Here is a 23,653-nt window from a genome sequence, read left to right on the forward strand (position 1 = left end):
CGTTGGAAATTACTTGTTAATGTTATAAGTTGTGCACACACTGAAAACTCGGAATACTTGAGTAGATGTTATAAGTTGTGCATAACCTCAACACTGGGAATGACTTGAGTAAAGTGCTGATGTTATAAGTTGTGTACACACTCAACGCTCAGAATGACTTGAGTAAAGTGCTGAGGTTATAAGTTCTGCACACATTCAACGCTTGGAATGACTTGAGTAAAGTGCAGTTGATATAAGTTGTGTAAACATTCACCCCTTGACTGACGAGTAAAGTGCTGATGTTTTAAGTTGTGCGGATGCTCTACGCTGGGAATGACTTGCTAATGTTTTAAGTTGTGCATACACTGAACACTCAAGTAGAGTGCTGATGTTATAAGTTGTACACACCCTCAAAGTTGGGAATGACTTGACTAAAGTGCTGATATCATAAGTTCTGTGCACACTCAACTCTCAGAATAACTTGAGTAAAGTGCTGATGTTATAAGTTGTGCACACATTCTGCGCTTGAATTTAGTTGAGTAAAGTGCTGATGTTATAAGTTGTGCAGGCACTCAAAACTGGGAATGACTTACTAAAGTTACAAGTTGTGCACACATCCAACACTCGGAATGACTTGAGTAAAGTGCTGATGTTATAAGTTGTGCACACCCTCAACACTGGGAATGACTTGAGTAAAGTGCTGAAGTTATAGGCTTTGCAGACACTCAAAGCTGGGAATGACTTGCTAAAGTTAAAAGTTGTGCACACACCCAACACTCAGAATGACTTGAGTAAAGTGCTGATGTTATAAGTTGTGCACACCCTCAACACTGGGAATGACTTGAGTAAAATGCTGAAGTTATAGGCTGTGCACACACTCAACGCTGGGAATGACTTGAGTAAAGTGCTGAAGTTATTAGCTGTTCAGGTACTCAAAGCTGGGAATGACTTGCTGATGTTATAAGTTGTGCACACACTCAACACTCTGAATGGCTTGAGTAACATGCTCATGTTATAAGCTGTGCAGACACTCAATGCTGGGAATGACTTGAGTAAAGTGCTGATGTTATAAGTTGTGCACACACTCATCACTCAAAATACTCGAGTAAAGTGCTGATGTTATAAGTTGTGCACAACCTTAACACTGGGAATGACTAGAGTAAAGTGCTGATGTTATAAGTTGTGCACACCCTCAACGCTGGGAATGACTTTAGTAAAGTGCTGAAGTAATAAGCTGTTCAGGTACTCAAAGCTGGGAATGACTTGCTGATGTTAGAAGTTGTGCACACACTCAACACTCTGAATGGCTTGAGTAACATGCTCATGTTATAAGCTGTGCAGACACTCAACGCTGGGAATGACTTGAGTAAAGTGCTGATGTTATGAGTTGTGCACACACTCATCACTGAAAATACTCGAGTAAAGTGCTGATGTTATAAGTTGTGCACACACTCAACGCTAGGAATGACGAGTAAAGTGCTGATTTTATAAGTTGTGCACACATTCAACGCTCGGAATCAGTTGAGTAAAGTGCTGATGATATAACTTGTGCACACATTCAACGCTCGAATGACTTGAGTAAAGTGCTGATGTTATAAGTTGTGCAGGCACTCAACGCTGGGAATGACTTGCTAATGTTATAAGTTGTGCAGACACTGAACACTCGGAATACTCGAGTAGAGTACTGATGTTATAAGTTGTGCGCTCCCTCAACACTCGGAATGACTTGAGTGAAGTGCTGATGTTAGAAGTTGTGCACACCCTCAAAGCTGGTAATGACTTGAGTAAAGTGCTGAAGTAATAAGCTGTGCAGATCCTCAAAGCTGGGAATGACTTGCGGATGTCATAAGTTGTGCACACACTCAATACTCGGAATAACTTGAGTAAAGTGCTGATGTTATAAGTTGTGCACACACTGAACGCTGCAAATGACTTTAGTAAAGTGCTGATGTTATAAGTTGATCACACACATCGCTAGGAATGACTTGAGTAAAGTGCTGTTTTTATAAGTTGTGCACACCCTTAACGCTCGGAATGACTTGAGTAAATTGCTGATGTTAAAAGATGGTCACACACTCAACGCTCAGAAGGAGTTAAGGAAAGTGCTGATGTTATAAGTTGTGTAGACACCGAACACTTGGAATGACTTGAGTAAAGTGCTGATGTTATAAGTTGTGCACACCCTCAAAGCTCGGAATGACTTTAGTAAAGTGCTGATGTTATAAGTTGTGCACACACTCAACACTCGGAATGACTTGATTAAAGTGGTGATGTTATATGTTGGTCACACATTCACCGCTCACAATGAGTTCAGTGAAGTGCTGATGTTATAAGTTGTGCAAACCCTCAACACTGGGAATGACTTGAGTAAAGTGTTGAAGTTTTAAGCTGTTCAGACATTCAAAGCTTTGCTTGACTTGCTGATGTTATAAGTTGTGCTCACACTCAACACCTAAATGGCTTGATTAAAGTGCTTATGTTATAAGTTGAGCAGACACTTAACGCTGGGAATTACTTGTTAATGTTATAAGTTGTGCACACACTGAAAACTCGGAATACTTGAGTAGAAGTTATGAGTTGTGCATAACCTCAACATTGGGAATGACTTGAGTAAAGTGCTGATGTTATAAGTTATGTACACACTCAACGCTCAGAATGACTTGAGTAAAGTGCTGAGGTTATAAGTTCTGCACGCATTCAACTCTCGGAATGACTTGAGTAAAGTGCAGTTGATATAAGTTGTGTACACATTCACCCCTTGACTGACGAGTAAAGTGCTGATGTTTTAAGTTGTGCGGATACTCTACGCTGGGAATGACTTGCTAATGTTTTAAGTTGTGCATACACTGAACACTCGAGTAGAGTGCTGATGTTATAAGTTGTACACACCCTCAAAGTTGGGAATGACTTGACTAAAGTGCTGATATCATAAGTTCTGTGCACACTCAACTCTCAGAATATGTTGAGTAAAGTGCTGATGTTATAAGTTGTGCACACATTCTGCGCTTGAATTTAGTTGAGTAAAGTGCTGATGTTATAAGTTGTGCAGGCACTCAAAACTGGGAATGACTTACTAAAGTTACAAGTTGTGCACACACCCAACACTCGGAATGACTTGAGTAAAGTGCTGATGTTATAAGTTGTGCACACCCTCAACACTGGGAATGACTTGAGTAAAGTGCTGAAGTTATAGGCTTTGCAGACACTCAAAGCTGGGAATGACTTGCTAAAGTTAAAAGTTGTGCACACACCCAACACTCGGAATGACTTGAGTAAAGTGCTGATGTTATAAGTTGTGCACACCCTCAACACTGGGAATGACTTGAGTAAAATGCTGAAGTTATAGGCTGTGCACACACTCAACGCTGGGAATGACTTGAGTAAAGTGCTGAAGTTATTAGCTGTTCAGGTACTCAAAGCTGGGAATGACTTGCTGATGTTATAAGTTGTGCACACACTCAACACTCTGAATGACTTGAGTAAAGTGCTGAAGTTATAGGCTGTGCACACACTCAATGCTGGGAATGACTTGAGTAAAGTGCTGAAGTAATTAGCTGTTCAGGTACTCAAAGCTGGGAATGACTTGCTGATGTTATAAGTTGTGCACACACTCAACACTCTGAATGGCTTGAGTAACATGCTCATGTTATAAGCTGTACAGACACTCAAAGCTGGGAATGACTTGCTAAAGTTAAAAGTTGTGCACACACCCAACACTCGGAATGACTTGAGTAAAGTGCTGATGTTATAAGTTGTGCACACCCTCAACACTGGAATGACTTGAGTAAAATGCTGAAGTTATAGGCTGTGCACACACTCAACGCTGGGAATGACTTGAGTAAAGTGCTGAAGTTATTAGCTGTTCAGGTACTCAAAGCTGGGAATGACTTGCTGATGTTATAACTTGTGCACACACTCAACACTCTGAATGGCTTGAGTAACATGCTTATGTTATAAGCTGTGCAGACACTCAACGCTGGGAATGACTTGAGTAAAGTGCTGATGTTATAAGTTGTGCACACACTCATCACTCAAAATACTCGAGTAAAGTGCTGATGTTATAAGTTGTGCACAACCTTAACACTGGGAATGACTAGAGTAAAATGCTGATGTTATAAGTTGTGCACACCCTCAACGCTGGGAATGACTTGAGTAATGTGCTGAAGTAATTAGCTGTTCAGGTACTCAAAGCTGGGAATGACTTGCTGATGTTATAAGTTGTGCACACACTCAACACTCTGAATGGCTTGAGTAACATGCTCATGTTATAAGCTGTGCAGACACTCAACGCTGGGAATGACTTGAGTAAAGTGCTGATGTTATGAGTTGGTCACACACTCATCACTGAAAATACTCGAGTAAAGTGCTGATGTTATAAGTTGTGCTCACACTCAACGCTAGGAATGACTTGAGGAAAGTGCTGATTTTATAAGTTGTGCTCACATTCAACGTTTGGAATCAGTTGAGTAAAGTACTGATGATATAACTTGTGCACACATTCAACGCTCGAATGACTTGAGTAAAGTGCTGATGTTATAAGTTGTGCAGGCACTCAACGCTGGGAATGACTTGCTAATGTTATAAGTTGTGCACACACTGAATACTCGGAATACTCGAGTAGAGTACTGATGTTATAAGTTGTGCGCCCCCTCAACGCCGGGAATGATGTGAGTAAAGTGCCGATGTTATAAGTTGTGCACACTCTCAACACTCAGAATGACTTGAGTATAGTGCTGATGTTCTAAGTTGTGCACACACAACACTCGGAATGACTTGAGTGAAGTGCTGACGTTAGAAGTTGTGCACACCCTCAAAGCTGGTAATGACTTGAGTAAAGTGCTGAAGTAATAAGCTGTGCAGATCCTCAAAGCTGGGAATGACTTGCGGATGTAATAAGTTGTGCACACACTCAATACTCGGAATAACTTAAGTAAAGTGCTGATGTTATAAGTTGTGCACACACTGAACGCTGCAAATGACTTCAGTAAAGTGCTGATGTTATAAGTTGATCACACACATCGCTAGGAATGATTTGAGTAAAGTGCTGTTTTTATACGTTGTGCACACCCTTAACGCTCGGAATGACTTGAGTAAATTGCTGATGTTATAAGATGGTCACACACTCAACGCTCAGAATGAGTTAAGTAAAGTGCTGATGTTATAAGTTGTGCAGACACCGAACACTTGGAATGACTTGAGTAAAGTGCTGATGTTATAAGTTGTGCACACCCTCAAAGCTCGGAATGACTTTAGTAAAGTGCTGATGTTATAAGTTGTGCACACACTCTACACTCGGAATGACTTGATTAAAGTGTTGATGTTATATGTTGGTCACACACTCACCGCTCACAATGAGTTCAGTGAAGTGCTGATGTTATAAGTTGTGCAAACCCTCAACACTGGGAATGACTTGAGTAAAGTGTTGAAGTTTTAAGCTGTTCAGACATTCAAAGCTTTGCTTGACTTGCTGATGTTATAAGTTGTGCTCACACTCAACACCTAAATGGCTTGATTAAAGTGCTTATGTTATAAGTTGTGCAGACACTTAACGTTGGAAATTACTTGTTAATGTTATAAGTTATGCACACACTGAAAACTCGGAATACTTGAGTAGATGTTATAAGTTGTGCATAACCTCAACACTGGGAATGACTTGAGTAAAGTGCTGATGTTATAAGTTGTGTACACACTCAACGCTCAGAATGACTTGAGTAAAGTGCTGAGGTTATAAGTTCTGCACACATTCAACGCTTGGAATGACTTGAGTAAAGTGCAGTTGATATAAGTTGTGTAAACATTCACCCCTTGACTGACGAGTAAAGTGCTGATGTTTTAAGTTGTGCGGATGCTCTACGCTGGGAATGACTTGCTAATGTTTTAAGTTGTGCATACACTGAACACTCAAGTAGAGTGCTGATGTTATAAGTTGTACACACCCTCAAAGTTGGGAATGACTTGACTAAAGTGCTGATATCATAAGTTCTGTGCACACTCAACTCTCAGAATAACTTGAGTAAAGTGCTGATGTTATAAGTTGTGCACACATTCTGCGCTTGAATTTAGTTGAGTAAAGTGCTGATGTTATAAGTTGTGCAGGCACTCAAAACTCGGAATGACTTACTAAAGTTACAAGTTGTGCACACACCCAACACTCGGAATGACTTGAGTAAAGTGCTGATGTTATAAGTTGTGCACACCCTCAACACTGGGAATGACTTGAGTAAAGTGCTGAAGTTATAGGCTTTGCAGACACTCAAAGCTGGGAATGACTTGCTAAAGTTAAAAGTTGTGCACACACCCAACACTCGGAATGACTTGAGTAAAGTGCTGATGTTATAAGTTGTGCACACCCTCAACACTGGGAATGACTTGAGTAAAATGCTGAAGTTATAGGCTGTGCACACACTCAACGCTGGGAATGACTTGAGTAAAGTGCTGAAGTTATTAGCTGTTCAGGTACTCAAAGCTGGGAATGACTTGCTGATGTTATAAGTTGTGCACACACTCAACACTCTGAATGGCTTGAGTAACATGCTCATGTTATAAGCTGTGCAGACACTCAATGCTGGGAATGACTTGAGTAAAGTGCTGATGTTATAAGTTGTGCACACACTCATCACTCAAAATACTCGAGTAAAGTGCTGATGTTATAAGTTGTGCACAACCTTAACACTGGGAATGACTAGAGTAAAGTGCTGATGTTATAAGTTGTGCACACCCTCAACGCTGGGAATGACTTTAGTAAAGTGCTGAAGTAATAAGCTGTTCAGGTACTGAAAGCTGGGAATGACTTGCTGATGTTATAAGTTGTGCACACACTCAACACTGTGAATGGCTTGAGTAACATGCTCATGTTATAAGCTGTGCAGACACTCAACGCTGGGAATGACTTGAGTAAAGTGCTGATGTTATAAGTTGTGCACACACTCATCACTCAAAATACTCTAGTAAAGTGCTGATGTTATAAGTTGTGCACAACCTTAACACTGGGAATGACTAGAGTAAAGTACTGATTTTATAAGATGTGCACACATTCAACGCTCGGAATCAGTTGAGTAAAGTGCTGATGATATAACTTGTGCACACATTCAACGCTCGAATGACTTGAGTAAAGTGCTGATGTTATAAGTTGTGCAGGCAACCAATGCTGGGAATGACTTGCTAATGTTATAAGTTGTGCACACACTGAACACTCGGAATACTCGAGTAGAGTACTGATGTTATAAGTTGTGCGCCCCCTCAACGCTGGGAATGATGAGAGTAAAGTGCCGATGTTATAAGTTGTGCACACACTCAACACTCAGAATGACTTGAGTAAAGTGCTGATGTTCTAAGTTGTGCACACACAACACTCAGAATGACTTGAGTGAAGTGCTGATGTTAGAAGTTGTGCACACCCTCAAAGCTGGTAATGACTTGAGTAAAGTGCTGAAGTAATAAGCTGTGCAGATCCTCAAAGCTGGGAATGACTTGCGGATGTAATAAGTTGTGCACACACTCAATACTCGGAATAACTTGAGTAAAGTGCTGATGTTATAAGTTGCGCACACACTGAACGCTGCAAATGACTTTAGTAAAGTGCAAATGTTATAAGTTGATCACACACATCGCTAGGAAGGACTTGAGTAAAGTGCTGTTTTTATAAGTTGTGCACACCCTTAACGCTCGGAATAACTTGAGTAAATTGCTGATGTTATAAAATGGTCACACATTCAACGCTCAGAATGAGTTAAGTAAAGTGCTGATGTTATAAGTTGTGCAGACACCGAACACTTGGAATGACTTGAGTAAAGTGCTGATGTTATAAGTTGTGCACACCCTCAAAGCTCGGAATGACTTTAGTAAAGTGCTGATGTTATAAGTTGTGCACACACTCAACACTCGGAATGACTTGATTAAAGTGTTGATGTTATATGTTGGTCACACACTCACCGCTACCCAATGAGTTCAGTGAAGTGCTTATGTTATAAGTTGTGCACACCCTCAACACTGGGAATGACTTGAGTAAAGTGTTGAAGTTTTAAGCTGTTCAGACATTCAAAGCTTTGCTTGACTTGCTGATGTTATAAGTTGTGCACTCACTCAACACTCAAATGGCTTGATTAAAGTGCTTATGTTATAAGTTGTGCAGACACTTAACACTGGGAATTACTTGTTAATGTTATAAGTTGTGCACACACTGAAAACTCGGAATACTTGAGTAGATGTTATAAGTTGTGCACAACCTCAACACTGGGAATGACTTGAGTAAAGTGCTGATGTTATAAGTTGTGTACACACTCAACGCTCGGAATGACTTGAGTAAAGTGCTGAGGTTATAAGTTCTGCACACATTCAACGCTCGGAATGACTTGAGTAAAGTGCAGTTGATATAAGTTGTGTACACATTCACCCCTTGACTGACGAGTAAAGTGCTGATGTTTTAAGTTATGCGGATACTCAACGCTGGGAATGACTTGCTAATGTTTTAAGTTGTGCATACACTGAACACTCGAGTAGAGTGCTGATGTTATAAGTTGTACACGCCCTCAAAGTTGGGAATGACTTGACTAAAGTGCTGATGTCATAAGTTCTGCACACACTCAACTCTCAGAATAACTTGAGTAAAGTGCTGATGTTATAAGTTGTGCACACATTCTGCGCTTGAATTTACTTGAGTAAAGTGCTGATGTTTTAAGTTGTGCAGGCACTCAAAACTGGGAATGACGTACTAAAGTTACAAGTTGTGCACACACCCAACACTTGGAATGACTTGAGTAAAGTGCTGATGTTATAAGTTGTGCACACCCTCAACACTGGGAATGACTTGAGTAAAGTGCTGAAGTTATAGGCTTTGCAGACACTCAAAGCTGGGAATGACTTGCTAAAGTTACAAGTTGTGCAGACACTCAACACTGGGAATGACTTGAGTAAGGTGCTGATGTTATAAGTTGTGCACACCCTCAACACTGGGAATGACTTGAGTAAAGTGCTGAAGTTATTGGCTGTGCACACACTCAACGCTGGGAATGACTTGAGTAAAGTGCTGAAGTTATTAGCTGTTCAGGTACTCAAAGCTGGGAATGACTTGCTGATGTTCTAAGTTGTGCACACACTCTACACTCTGAATGACTTGAGTAAAGTGCTGAAGTTATAGGCTGCGCACACACTCAACGCTGGGAATGACTTGCTAATGTTTTAAGTTGTGCATACACTGAACACTCGAGTAGAGTGCTGATGTTATAAGTTGTACACACCCTCAAAGTTGGGAATGACTTGACTAAAGTGCTGATATCATAGGTTCTGTGCACACTCAACTCTCAGAATAAATTGAGTAAAGTGCTGATGTTATAAGTTGTGCACACATTCTGCGCTTGAATTTAGTTGAGTAAAGTGCTGATGTTATAAGTTGTGCACGCACTCAAAACTGGGAATGACTTACTAAAGTTACAAGTTGTGCACACACCCAACACTCGGAATGACTTGAGTAAAGTGCTGATGTTATAAGTTGTGCACACCCTCAACACTGGGACTGACTTGAGTAAAGTGCTGAAGTTATAGGATTTGCAGACACTCAAAGCTGGGAATGACTTGCTAAAGTTAAAAGTTGTGCACACACCCAACACTCGGAATGACTTGAGTAAAGTGCTGATGTTATAAGTTGTGCACACCCTCAACACTGGGAATGACTTGAGTAAAATGCTGAAGTTATAGGCTGTGCACACACTCAACCTTGGGAATGACTTGAGTAAAGTGCTGAAGTTATTAGCTGTTCAGGTACTCAAAGCTGGGAATGACTTGCTGATGTTATAAGTTGTGCACACACTCAACACTCTGAATGACTTGAGTAAAGTGCTGAAGTTATAGGCTGTGCACACACTCAACGCTGGGAATGACTTGAGTAAAGTGCTGAAGTAATTAGCTGTTCAGGTACTCAAAGCTGGGAATGACTTGCTGATGTTATAAGTTGTGCACACACTCAACAGTCTGAATGGCTTGAGTAACATGCTCATGTTATAAGCTGTACAGACACTCAAAGCTGGGAATGACTTGCTAAAGTTAAAAGTTGTGCACACACCCAACACTCGGAATGACTTGAGTAAAGTGCTGATGTTATAAGTTGTGCACACCCTCAACACTGGAATGACTTGAGTAAAATGCTGAAGTTATAGGCTGTGCACACACTCATTGCTGGGAATGACTTGAGTAAAGTGCTGAAGTTATTAGCTGTTCAGGTACTCAAAGCTGGGAATGACTTGCTGATGTTATAAGTTGTGCACTCACTCAACACTCTGAATGGCTTGAGGAACATGCTCATGTTATAAGCTGTGCAGACACTCAACGCTGGGAATGACTTGAGTAAAGTGCTGATGTTATAAGTTGTGCACACACTCATCACTCAAAATACTCGAGAAAAGTGCTGATGTTATAAGTTGTGCACAACCTTAACACTGGGAATGACTAGAGTAAAGTGCTGATGTTATAAGTTGTGCACACCCTCAACGCTCGGAATGACTTGAGTAAAGTGCTGATGTTATAAGTTGTGCACACATTCAACACTCGGAATGACTTGAGTAAAGTGCTGATGTTATAAGTTTTGCACACCCTAAACGCTGGGAATGACTTGATTAAAGTGCTGATGTCATAAGGTGTGCACACACTCAACACTCGGAATACTCCAGTAAAGTGCTCATGTTATATGTTGGTCACACACTGAATGCTGAGAATGACTTGAGTAAAGTACTGATGTTATAAGTTGTGCACACGCAACACTTGGAATGACTTGAGTAAAGTGCTGATGTTAAAAGTTGGTCTCAGACTCAACGCTCGGAATGATATTATAAGTTGTGCAGACACTCAACACTAGGAATGACTTGAGTAAAGTGGTGATGTTAGATGTTGGTCACACACTCAATGCTGGGAATGACTTGAGTAAAGTGCTGATGTTATAAGTTGTGCACACACAACACTCGGAATGACTTGAGTAAAGTACTGATGTTATAAGTTGTGAACACACAACACTCGGAACGGCTTGAGTAAAGTGCTGATGTTATAAGTTGGCCACACACGCAACGCTCGGAATGACTTGAGTAAAGTGCTGATGTTACAAGTTGTGCACACACTCAACACTCAGAATACTGGAGTAAAGTGCTGGTGTTATAAGTTGTGCATAACCTCAACGCTGGGAATGACTTGAGTAAGGTTCTGATGTTATTAGTTGTGTAGACACTCTACTCTCGGAATGACTTGAGTAAAGTGCTGATGTTATAAGTTGTGCACACACTCAAAGCTGTGAAATGCTTGAGTAAAGTGCTGATGTTATAAGTTGTGCACACACTCAACGCTAGGAATGACTTGAGTAAAGTGTTGATTTTATAAGTTGTGCACACATTCAACGCTCGGAATCAGTTGAGTAAAGTGCTGATGATATAACTTGTGCACACATTCAACGCTTGAATGACTTGAGTAAAGTACTGATGTTATAAGTTGTGCAGGCACTCAACGCTGGGAATGACTTGCTGATGTTATAAGTTGTGCACACACTGATCACTGGGAATACTCAAATAGAGTGCTGATGTTATAAGTTGTGCGCCCCCTCAACGCTGGGAATGACCTTAGTAAAGTGCCGATGTTATAAGTTATGCACACACTCAATGCTCAGAATGACTTGAGTAAAGTGCTGATGTTCTAAGTTGTGCACACACAACACTCGGAATGACTTGAGTAAAGTGCTCATGTTAGAAGTTGTGCACACCCTCAAAGCTGGTAATGACTTGAGTAAAGTGCTGAAGTAATAAGCTGTGCAGATCCTCAAAGCTGGGAATGACTTGCGGATGTAATAAGTTGTGCACACACTCAATACTCAGAATAACTTGAGTAAAGTGCTGATGTTATAAGTTGTGCACACACTCAACCCTGCGAATGACTTTAGTAAAGTGCTGATGTTATAAGTTGGTCACACACTCATCGCTCGGAATGAGTTGAGTAAAGTGCTGTTGTTATAAGTTGTGCACACCCTTAACGCTCGGAATGACTTGAGTAAACTGCTGATGTTATAAGATGGTCACACACTCAACGCTCAGAATGAGTTGAGTAAAGTGCTGATGTTATAAGTTGTGCAGACACTGAACATTTGGAATGACTTGAGTAAAGTGCTGATGTTATAAGTTGTGCACACCCTCAAAGCTCGGAATGACCTTAGTAAAGTGCTGATGTTATAAATTGTGCACACACTCAACACTCGGAATGACTTGATTAAAGTGTTGATGTTATATGTGGGTCACACACTCACTGCTCACAATGAGTTCAGTGAAGTGCTGATGTTATAAGTTGTGCACACCCTCAACACTGGGAATGACTTGAATAAAGTGTTGAAGTTTTAAGCTGTTCAGACATTCAAAGCTTTGCTTGACTTGCTGATGTTATAAGTTGTGCACACACTCAACACTCAAATGGCTTGATTAAAGTGCTTATGTTATAAGTTGTGCAGACACTTAACGCTGGGAATTACTTGTTAATGTTATAAGTTGTGCACACACTGAAAACTCGGAATACTTGAGTAGATGTTATAAGTTGTGCATAACCTCAACACTGGGAATGACTTGAGTAAAGTTCTGATGTTATAAGTTGTGTACACACTCAACGTTCGGAATGACTTGAGTAAAGTGCTGAGGTTATAAGTTCTGCACACATTCAACGCTCGGAATGACCTGAGTAAAGTGCAGTTGATATAAGTTGTGTACACATTCACCCCTTGACTGACGAGTAAAGTGCTGATGTTTTAAGTTATGTGGATACTCAACGCTGGGAATGACTTGCTAATGTTTTAAGTTGTGCATACACTGAACACTCAAGTAGAGTGCTGATGTTATAAGTTGTACACACCCTCAAAGTTGGGAATGACTTGACTAAAGTGCTGATGTCATAAGTTCTGCACACACTCAACTCTCAGAATAACTTGAGTAAAGTGCTGATGTTATAAGTTGTGCACACCCTCAACACTGGGAATGACTTGAGTAAAGTGCTGAAGTTATAGGCTTTGCAGACACTCAAAGCTGGGAATGACTTGCTAAAGTTACAAGTTGTGCACACACCCAACACTTGGAATGACTTGAGTAAAGTGCGGATGTTATAAGTTGTGCACACCCTCAACACTGGGAATGACTTGGGTAAAGTGCTGAAGTTATAGGCTTTGCAGACACTCAAAGCTGGGAATGACTTGCTAAAGTTACAAGTTGTGCAGACACTCAACACTGGGAATGACTTGAGTAAAGTGCTGATGTTATAAGTTGTGCACACCCTCAACACTGGGAATGACTTGAGTAAAGTGCTGAAGTTATAGGCTGTGCACACACTCAACGCTGGGAATGACTTGAGTAAAGTGCTGAAGTTATTAGCTGTTCAGGTACTCAAAGCTGGGAATGACTTGCTGATGTTATAAGTTGTGCACACCCTCTACACTCTGAATGACTTGAGTAAAGTGCTGAAGTTATAGGCTGTGCACACACTCAACGCTGGGAATGTCTTGAGTAAAGTGCTGAAGTTATTAGCTGTTCAGGTACTCAAAGTTGGGAATGACTTGCTGATGTTAGAAGTTGTGCACACACTCAACACTCTGAATGGCTTGAGTATCATGCTCATGTTATAAGCTGTGCAGACACTCAACGCTGGGAATGACTTGAGTAAAGTGCTGATATTATAAGTTGTGCACACACTCATCACTCAAAATACTCGAGTAAGTTGCTGATGTTATAAGTTGAGCACAACCTTAACACTGGGAATGACTAGAGTAACGTGCTGATGTTATAAGTTGTGCACACCCTCAACGCTCGGAATGACTTGAGTAAAGTGCTGATGTCATAAGTTGTGCACACATTCAACACTCGGAATGACTTGAGTAAAGTGCTGATGTCATAAGTTGTGCACACATTCAACACTCGGAATGGCTTGAGGAACATGCTCATGTTATAAGCTGTGCAGACACTCAACGCTGGGAATGACTTGAGTAAAGTGCTGATGTTATAAGTTGTGCACACACTCATCACTCAAAATACTCGAGAAAAGTGCTGATGTTATAAGTTGTGCACAACCTTAACACTGGGAATGACTAGAGTAAAGTGCTGATGTTATAAGTTGTGCACACCCTCAACGCTCGGAATGACTTGAGTAAAGTGCTGATGTTATAAGTTGTGCACACATTCAACACTCGGAATGACTTGAGTAAAGTGCTGATGTTATAAGTTTTGCACACCCTAAACGCTGGGAATGACTTGATTAAAGTGCTGATGTCATAAGGTGTGCACACACTCAACACTCGGAATACTCCAGTAAAGTGCTCATGTTATATGTTGGTCACACACTGAATGCTGAGAATGACTTGAGTAAAGTACTGATGTTATAAGTTGTGCACACGCAACACTTGGAATGACTTGAGTAAAGTGCTGATGTTAAAAGTTGGTCTCAGACTCAACGCTCGGAATGATATTATAAGTTGTGCAGACACTCAACACTAGGAATGACTTGAGTAAAGTGGTGATGTTAGATGTTGGTCACACCCTCAATGCTGGGAATGACTTGAGTAAAGTGCTGATGTTATAAGTTGTGCACACACAACACTCGGAATGACTTGAGTAAAGTACTGATGTTATAAGTTGTGAACACACAACACTCGGAACGGCTTGAGTAAAGTGCTGATGTTATAAGTTGGCCACACACGCAACGCTCGGAATGACTTGAGTAAAGTGCTGATGTTACAAGTTGTGCACACACTCAACACTCAGAATACTGGAGTAAAGTGCTGGTGTTATAAGTTGTGCATAACCTCAACGCTGGGAATGACTTGAGTAAGGTTCTGATGTTATTAGTTGTGTAGACACTCTACTCTCGGAATGACTTGAGTAAAGTGCTGATGTTATAAGTTGTGCACACACTCAAAGCTGTGAAATGCTTGAGTAAAGTGCTGATGTTATAAGTTGTGCACACACTCAACGCTAGGAATGACTTGAGTAAAGTGTTGATTTTATAAGTTGTGCACACATTCAACGCTCGGAATCAGTTGAGTAAAGTGCTGATGATATAACTTGTGCACACATTCAACGCTTGAATGACTTGAGTAAAGTACTGATGTTATAAGTTGTGCAGGCACTCAACGCTGGGAATGACTTGCTGATGTTATAAGTTGTGCACACACTGATCACTGGGAATACTCAAATAGAGTGCTGATGTTATAAGTTGTGCGCCCCCTCAACGCTGGGAATGACCTTAGTAAAGTGCCGATGTTATAAGTTATGCACACACTCAATGCTCAGAATGACTTGAGTAAAGTGCTGATGTTCTAAGTTGTGCACACACAACACTCGGAATGACTTGAGTAAAGTGCTCATGTTAGAAGTTGTGCACACCCTCAAAGCTGGTAATGACTTGAGTAAAGTGCTGAAGTAATAAGCTGTGCAGATCCTCAAAGCTGAGAATGACTTGCGGATGTAATAAGTTGTGCACACACTCAATACTCGGAATAACTTGAGTAAAGTGCTGATGTTATAAGTTGTGCACACACTCAACCCTGCGAATGACTTTAGTAAAGTGCTGATGTTATAAGTTGGTCACACACTCATCGCTCGGAATGAGTTGAGTAAAGTGCTGTTGTTGTAAGTTGTGCACACCCTTAACGCTCGGAATGACTTGAGTAAACTGCTGATGTTATAAGATGGTCACACACTCAACGCTCAGAATGAGTTGAGTAAAGTGCTGATGTTATAAGTTGTGCAGACACTGAACATTTGGAATGACTTGAGTAAAGTGCTGATGTTATAAGTTGTGCACACCCTCAAAGCTCGGAATGACCTTAGTAAAGTGCTGATGTTATAAATTGTGCACACACTCAACACTCGGAATGACTTGATTAAAGTGTTGATGTTATATGTGGGTCACACACTCACTGCTCACAATGAGTTCAGTGAAGTGCTGATGTTATAAGTTGTGCACACCCTCAACACTGGGAATGACTTGAATAAAGTGTTGAAGTTTTAAGCTGTTCAGACATTCAAAGCTTTGCTTGACTTGCTGATGTTATAAGTTGTGCACACACTCAACACTCAAATGGCTTGATTAAAGTGCTTATGTTATAAGTTGTGCAGACACTTAACGCTGGGAATTACTTGTTAATGTTATAAGTTGTGCACACACTGAAAACTCGGAATACTTGAGTAGATGTTATAAGTTGTGCATAACCTCAACACTGGGAATGACTTGAGTAAAGTTCTGATGTTATAAGTTGTGTACACACTCAACGTTCGGAATGACTTGAGTAAAGTGCTGAGGTTATAAGTTCTGCACACATTCAACGCTCGGAATGACCTGAGTAAAGTGCAGTTGATATAAGTTGTGTACACATTCACCCCTTGACTGACGAGTAAAGTGCTGATGTTTTAAGTTATGTGGATACTCAACGCTGGGAATGACTTGCTAATGTTTTAAGTTGTGCATACACTGAACACTCAAGTAGAGTGCTGATGTTATAAGTTGTACACACCCTCAAAGTTGGGAATGACTTGACTAAAGTGCTGATGTCATAAGTTCTGCACACACTCAACTCTCAGAATAACTTGAGTAAAGTGCTGATGTTATAAGTTGTGCACACCCTCAACACTGGGAATGACTTGAGTAAAGTGCTGAAGTTATAGGCTTTGCAGACACTCAAAGCTGGGAATGACTTGCTAAAGTTACAAGTTGTGCACACACCCAACACTTGGAATGACTTGAGTAAAGTGCGGATGTTATAAGTTGTGCACACCCTCAACACTGGGAACGACTTGGGTAAAGTTCTGAAGTTATAGGCTTTGCAGACACTCAAAGCTGGGAATGACTTGCTAAAGTTACAAGTTGTGCAGACACTCAACACTGGGAATGACTTGAGTAAAGTGCTGATGTTATAAGTTGTGCACACCCTCAACACTGGGAATGACTTGAGTAAAGTGCTGAAGTTATAGGCTGTGCACACACTCAACGCTGGGAATGACTTGAGTAAAGTGCTGAAGTTATTAGCTGTTCAGGTACTCAAAGCTGGGAATGACTTGCTGATGTTATAAGTTGTGCACACCCTCTACACTCTGAATGACTTGAGTAAAGTGCTGAAGTTATAGGCTGTGCACACACTCAACGCTGGGAATGTCTTGAGTAAAGTGCTGAAGTTATTAGCTGTTCAGGTACTCAAAGTTGGGAATGACTTGCTGATGTTAGAAGTTGTGCACACACTCAACACTCTGAATGGCTTGAGTACCATGCTCATGTTATAAGCTGTGCAGACACTCAACGCTGGGAATGACTTGAGTAAAGTGCTGATATTATAAGTTGTGCACACACTCATCACTCAAAATACTCGAGTAAATTGCTGATGTTATAAGTTGAGCACAACCTTAACACTGGGAATGACTAGAGTAACGTGCTGATGTTATAAGTTGTGCACACCCTCAACGCTCGGAATGACTTGAGTAAAGTGCTGATGTCATAAGTTGTGCACACATTCAACACTCGGAATGACTTGAGTAAAGTGCTGATGTTATACGTTTTGCACAGCCTGAACGCTGGGAATGACTTGAGTAAAATGTTGATGTTATAGGTTGGTCACAATTTCCACGCTCGGAATGACTTCAGTAAAGTGCTGTTGTTATAAGTTGTGCACACACTCAACGCTCGTAATGACTTGCGTAAAGTGCTGATGTTATAAGTTGGTCTCAGACTCAACGCTCTGAATGACTTAAGTAAAGAGCTGTTGTTATAAGTTGTGCACACACTTAACACTCTAAATGACTTGAGTAAAGTGCTGATGTTATAAGTTGGTCACTCACTCAACGCTCGGAATGACTTGAGTAAAGTGCTAATGTGATAAGTTGTCCACACACTCAACACTAGGAATGACTTGAGTAAAGTGCTGATGGTTATAAGTTGTGCACACCCTCAAAGCTCGGAATGACTTGAGTAAAGTGCTGATGTTATAAGTTGTGCACACACTGAACACTCGGAATGACTTGAGTAAAGTGCTGATGTTATGAGTTGTGCACACCCTCAACGCTCGAAATGACTTGAGTAAAGTGCTGATGTTATAAGTTGTACACACACTGAACACTCGGAATGACTTGAGTAAAGTGCTGATGTTATAAGTTGTGCACACCCTCAACGCTCGGAATGACGAATAAAGTGCTGATGTTATAAGTTGTGCACACACTCAACGCTGGGGATGACTTGAGTAAAGTGCTGATGTTGTAGGTGTGCACGCAGTCAACACTCGGAATACTCAAGTAAATTGCTGATGTTATAAGTTGTGCATAACCTCAACGCTGGGAATGACTTGAGTAAAGTTCTGATGTTATAACTTGTGTAGACACTCTACGCTCAGAATGACTTGAGAAAAGGGCTGATGTTATAAGTTGTGCACACACTGAAAGCTGTGAATTACTTGAGTAAAGTTCTTATGTCATAAATTGGTCACAGACTCAATACTGGGAATGACTTGAGTAAAGTGCTGATGTTATAAATTGAGCACACACTCCACATTCGGAATGACTTGAGTAAAGTGCTGATGTTAAAAGTTGGTCTCAGACTCAAAGCTCGGATTGACTTTAGTAAAGTGGTGATGTTATAAGTTGTGCACACTCTCAAAGCTGTGAATTACTTGAGTAAAGTGCTGACGTTATAAGCTGTGTAGACACTCACCGCTGGGAATGACTTGCTAATGTTATAAGTTGTGCACACACTGAACACTCAGAATACTCGAGTAGAGTACGATGTTATAAGTTGTGCGCCCCCTCAACGCTGGGGATGACTTGAGTAAAGTGCTGATGTTATAAAGTGTGCACGCACTCAACACTGGGAATACTCGAGTAAAGTGCTGATGTTATAAGTTGTGCATAACCTCAACTCTGGGAATGACTTGAGTAAAGCTCTGATGTTATAACTTTTGTAGTCACCCTACGCTCGGAATGACTCGAGTAAAGTGCTGATGTTATAAGTTGTGCACACACTCGAAGCTGTGAATTACTTGAGTAATGTTCTGCACACATTCAACGCTCAGAATGACTTGAGTAAAGTGCAGTTGATATAAGTTGTGTACACATTCACCCCTTGACTGACGAGTAATGTGCTGATGTTTTAAGTTGTGCGGATACTCAACGCTGGGAATGAGTTGCTAATGTTTTAAGTTGTGCATACACTGAACACTCGAGTAGAGTGCTGATATTATAAGTTGTACACACCCTCAAAGCTGGGAATGACTTGACTAAAGTGCTGATGTCATAAGTTCTGCACACACTAAACTCTCAGAATAACTTGAGTAAAGTGCTGATGTTATAAGTTGTGCACACACTCTGCGCTTGAATTTACTTGAGTAAAGTGCTGATGTTATAAGTTGTGCAGGCACTCAAAACTGGGAATGACGTACTAAAGTCACAAGTTGTGCACACACCCAACACTCGGAATGACTTGACTAAAGTGCTGATGTTATAAGTTGTGCACACCCTCAACACTGGGAATGACTTGAGTAAAGTGCTGAAGTTATAGGCTTTGCAGACACTCAAAGCTGGGAATGACTTGCTAAAGTTACAAGTTGTGCACACACCCAACACTCGGAATGACTTGAGTAAAGTGCTGATGTTATAAGTTGTGCACATCCTCAACACTGGGAATGACTTGAGTAAAGTGCTGAAGTTATAGGCTGTGCACACACTCAACGCTGGGAATGACTTGAGTAAAGTGCTGAAGTTATTAGCTGTTCAGGTACTCAAAGCTGGGAATGACTTGCTAATGTTATAAGTTGTTCACACACTCTAGACTCTGAATGACTTGAGTAAAGTGCTTAAGTTATAGGCTGTGCACACACTCAACGCTGGGAATGACTTGAGTAAAGTGCTGAAGTTAATAGCTGTTCAGGTACTCAAAGTTGGGAATGACTTGCTGATGTTATAAGTTGTGCACACACTCAACACTCTGAATGGCTTGAGTAACATGCTCATGTTATAAGCTGTGCAGACACTCAACGCTGGGAATGACTTGAGTAAAGTGCTGATGTTATAAGTTGTGCACACACTCATCACTCAAAATACTCGAGTAAATTGCTGATGTTATAAGTTGAGCACAACCTTAACACTGGGAATGACTAGAGTAACGTGCTGATGTTATAAGTTGTGCACACCCTCAACGCTCGGAATGACTTGAGTAAAGTGCTGATGTCATAAGTTGTGCACACATTCAACACTCGGAATGACTTGAGTAAAGTGCTGATGTTATACGTTTTGCACAGCCTGAATGCTGGGAATGACTTGAGTAAAATGTTGATGTTATAGGTTGGTCACAATTTCCACGCTCCGAATGACTTCAGTAAAGTGCTGTTGTTATAAGTTGTGCACACACTCAACGCTCGTAATGACTTGCGTAAAGTGCTGATGTTATAAGTTGGTCTCAGACTCAACGCTCTGAATGACTTAAGTAAAGAGCTGTTGTTATAAGTTATGCACACACTTAACGCTCTAAATGACTTGAGTAAAGTGCTGATGTTATAAGTTGGTCACTCACTCAACGCTCGGAATGACTTGAGTAAAGTGCTAATGTTATAAGTTGTCCACACACTCAACACTAGGAATGACTTGAGTAAAGTGCTGATGGTTATAAGTTGTGCACACCCTCAAAGCTCGGAATGACTTGAGTAAAGTGCTGATGTTATAAGTTGTGCACACACTGAACACTCGGAATGACTTCAGTAAAGTGCTGATGTTATGAGTTGTGCACACCCTCAACGCTCGAAATGACTTGAGTAAAGTGCTGATGTTATAAGTTGTGCACACACTGAACACTCGGAATGACTTGAGTAAAGTGCTGATGTTATAAGTTGTGCACACCCTCAACGCTCGGAATGACGAGTAAAGTGCTGATGTTATAAGTTGTGCACACACTCAACGCTGGGGATGACTTGAGTAAAGTGCTGATGTTGTAAGGTGTGCACGCAGTCAACACTCGGAATACTCAAGTAAAGTGCTGATGTTATAAGTTGTGCATAACCTCAACGCTGGGAATGACTTGAGTAAAGTTCTGATGTTATAACTTGTGTAGACACTCTACGCTCAGAATGACTTGAGTAAAGTGCTGATGTTATAAGTTGTGCACACACTGAAAGCTGTGAATTACTTGAGTAAAGTTCTTATGTCATAAATTGGTCACAGACTCAATACTGGGAATGACTTGAGTAAAGTGCTGATGTTATAAATTGTGCACACACTCCACATTCGGAATGACTTGAGTAAAGTGCTGATGTTAAAAGTTGGTCTCAGACTCAAAGCTCGGATTGACTTTAGTAAAGTGGTGATGTTATAAGTTGTGCACACTCTCAAAGCTGTGAATTACTTGAGTAAAGTGCTGACATTATAAGCTGTGTAGACACTCACCGCTGGGAATGACTTGCTAATGTTATAAGTTGTGCACACACTGAACACTCAGAATACTCGAGTAGAGTACGATGTTATAAGTTGTGCGCCCCCTCAACGCTGGGGATGACTTGAGTAAAGTGCTGATGTTATAAGGTGTGCACGCACTCAACACTGGGAATACTCGAGTAAAGTGCTGATGTTATAAGTTGTGCATAACCTCAACTCTGGGAATGACTTGAGTAAAGCTCTGATGTTATAACTTGTGTAGACACCCTACGCTCGGAATGACTAGAGTAAAGTGCTGATGTTATAAGTTGTGCACACACTCGAAGCTGTGAATTACTTGAGTAATGTTCTGCACACATTCAACGCTCAGAATGACTTGAGTAAAGTGCAGTTGATATAAGTTGTGTACTCATTCACCCCTTGACTGACGAGTAATGTGCTGATGTATTAAGTTGTGCGGATACTCAACGCTGGGAATGACCTGCTAATGTTTTAAGTTGTGCATACACTGAACACTCGAGTAGAGTGCTGATGTTATAAGTTGTACACACCCTCAAAGCTGGGAATGACTTGACTAAAGTGCTGATGTCATAAGTTCTGCACACACTCAACTCTCAGAATAACTTGAGTAAAGTGCTGATGTTATAAGTTGTGCACACATTCTGCGCTTGAATTTACTTGAGTAAAGTGCTGATGTTATAAGTTGTGCAGGCACTCAAAACTGGGAATGACGTACTAAAGTTACAAGTTGTGCACACACCCAACACTCGGAATGACTTGAGTAAAGTGCTGATGTTATAAGTTGTGCACACCCGCAACACTGGGAATGACTTGAGTAAAGTGCTGAAGTTATAGGCTTTGCAGACACTCAAAGCTGGGAATGACTTGCTAAAGTTACAAGTTGTGCACACACCCAACACTCGGAATGACTTGAGTAAAGTGCTGATGTTATAAGTTGTGCACACCCTCAACACTGGGAATGACTTGAGTAAAGTGCTGAAGTTATAGGCTGTGCACACACTCAACGCTGGGAATGACTTGAGTAAAGTGCTGAAGTTATTAGCTGTTCAGGTACTCAAAGCTGGGAATGACTTGCTGATGTTATAAGTTGTTCACACACTCTACACTCTGAATGACTTGAGTAAAGTGCTGAAGTTATAGGCTGTGCACACACTCAACGCTGGGAATGACTTGAGTAAAGTGCTGAAGTTATTAGCTGTTCAGGTACTCAAAGTTGGGAATGACTTGCTGATGTTATAAGTTGTGCACACACTCAACACTCTGAATGGATTGAGTAACATGCTCATGTTATAAGCTGTGCAGACACTCAACGCTGGGAATGACTTGAGTAAAGTGCTGATGTTATAAGTTATGCACACACTCATCCCTCAAAATACTCGAGTAAAGTGCTGATGTTATAAGTTGGTCACTCACTCAACGCTCGGAATGACTTGAGTAAAGTGCTAATGTTATAAGTTGTCCACACACTCAACACTAGGAATGACTTGAGTAAACTGCTGATGTTATAAGATGGTCACACACTCAACGCTCAGAATGAGTTGAGTAAAGTGCTGATGTTATAAGTTGTGCAGACACTGAACATTTGGAATGACTTGAGTAAAGTGCTGATGTTATAAGTTGTGCACACCCTCAAAGCTCGGAATGACCTTAGTAAAGTGCTGATGTTATAAGTTGTGCACACACTGAACACTCGGAATGACTTGAGTAAAGTGCTGATGTTATAAGTTGTGCACACCCTCAACGCTCGGAATGACGAGTAAAGTGCTGATGTTATAAGTTGTGCACACACTCAACGCTGGGGATGACTTGAGTAAAGTGCTGATGTTGTAAGGTGTGCACGCAGTCAACACTCGGAATACTCAAGTAAAGTGCTGATGTTATAAGTTGTGCATAACCTCAACGCTGGGAATGACTTGAGTAAAGTTCTGATGTTATAACTTGTGTAGACACTCTACGCTCAGAATGACTTGAGTAAAGTGCTGATGTTATAAGTTGTGCACACACTGAAAGCTGTGAATTACTTGAGTAAAGTTCTTATGTCATAAATTGGTCACAGACTCAATACTGGGAATGACTTGAGTAAAGTGCTGATGTTATAAATTGTGCACACACTCCACATTCGGAATGACTTGAGTAAAGTGCTGATGTTAAAAGTTGGTCTCAGACTCAAAGCTCGGATTGACTTTAGTAAAGTGGTGATGTTATAAGTTGTGCACACTCTCAAAGCTGTGAATTACTTGAGTAAAGTGCTGACA

This window comes from Pleurodeles waltl, chromosome 2_2 (genome assembly GCF_031143425.1).
Source record: "Pleurodeles waltl isolate 20211129_DDA chromosome 2_2, aPleWal1.hap1.20221129, whole genome shotgun sequence".
In the NCBI taxonomy this organism is placed as follows: domain Eukaryota; kingdom Metazoa; phylum Chordata; class Amphibia; order Caudata; family Salamandridae; genus Pleurodeles; species Pleurodeles waltl.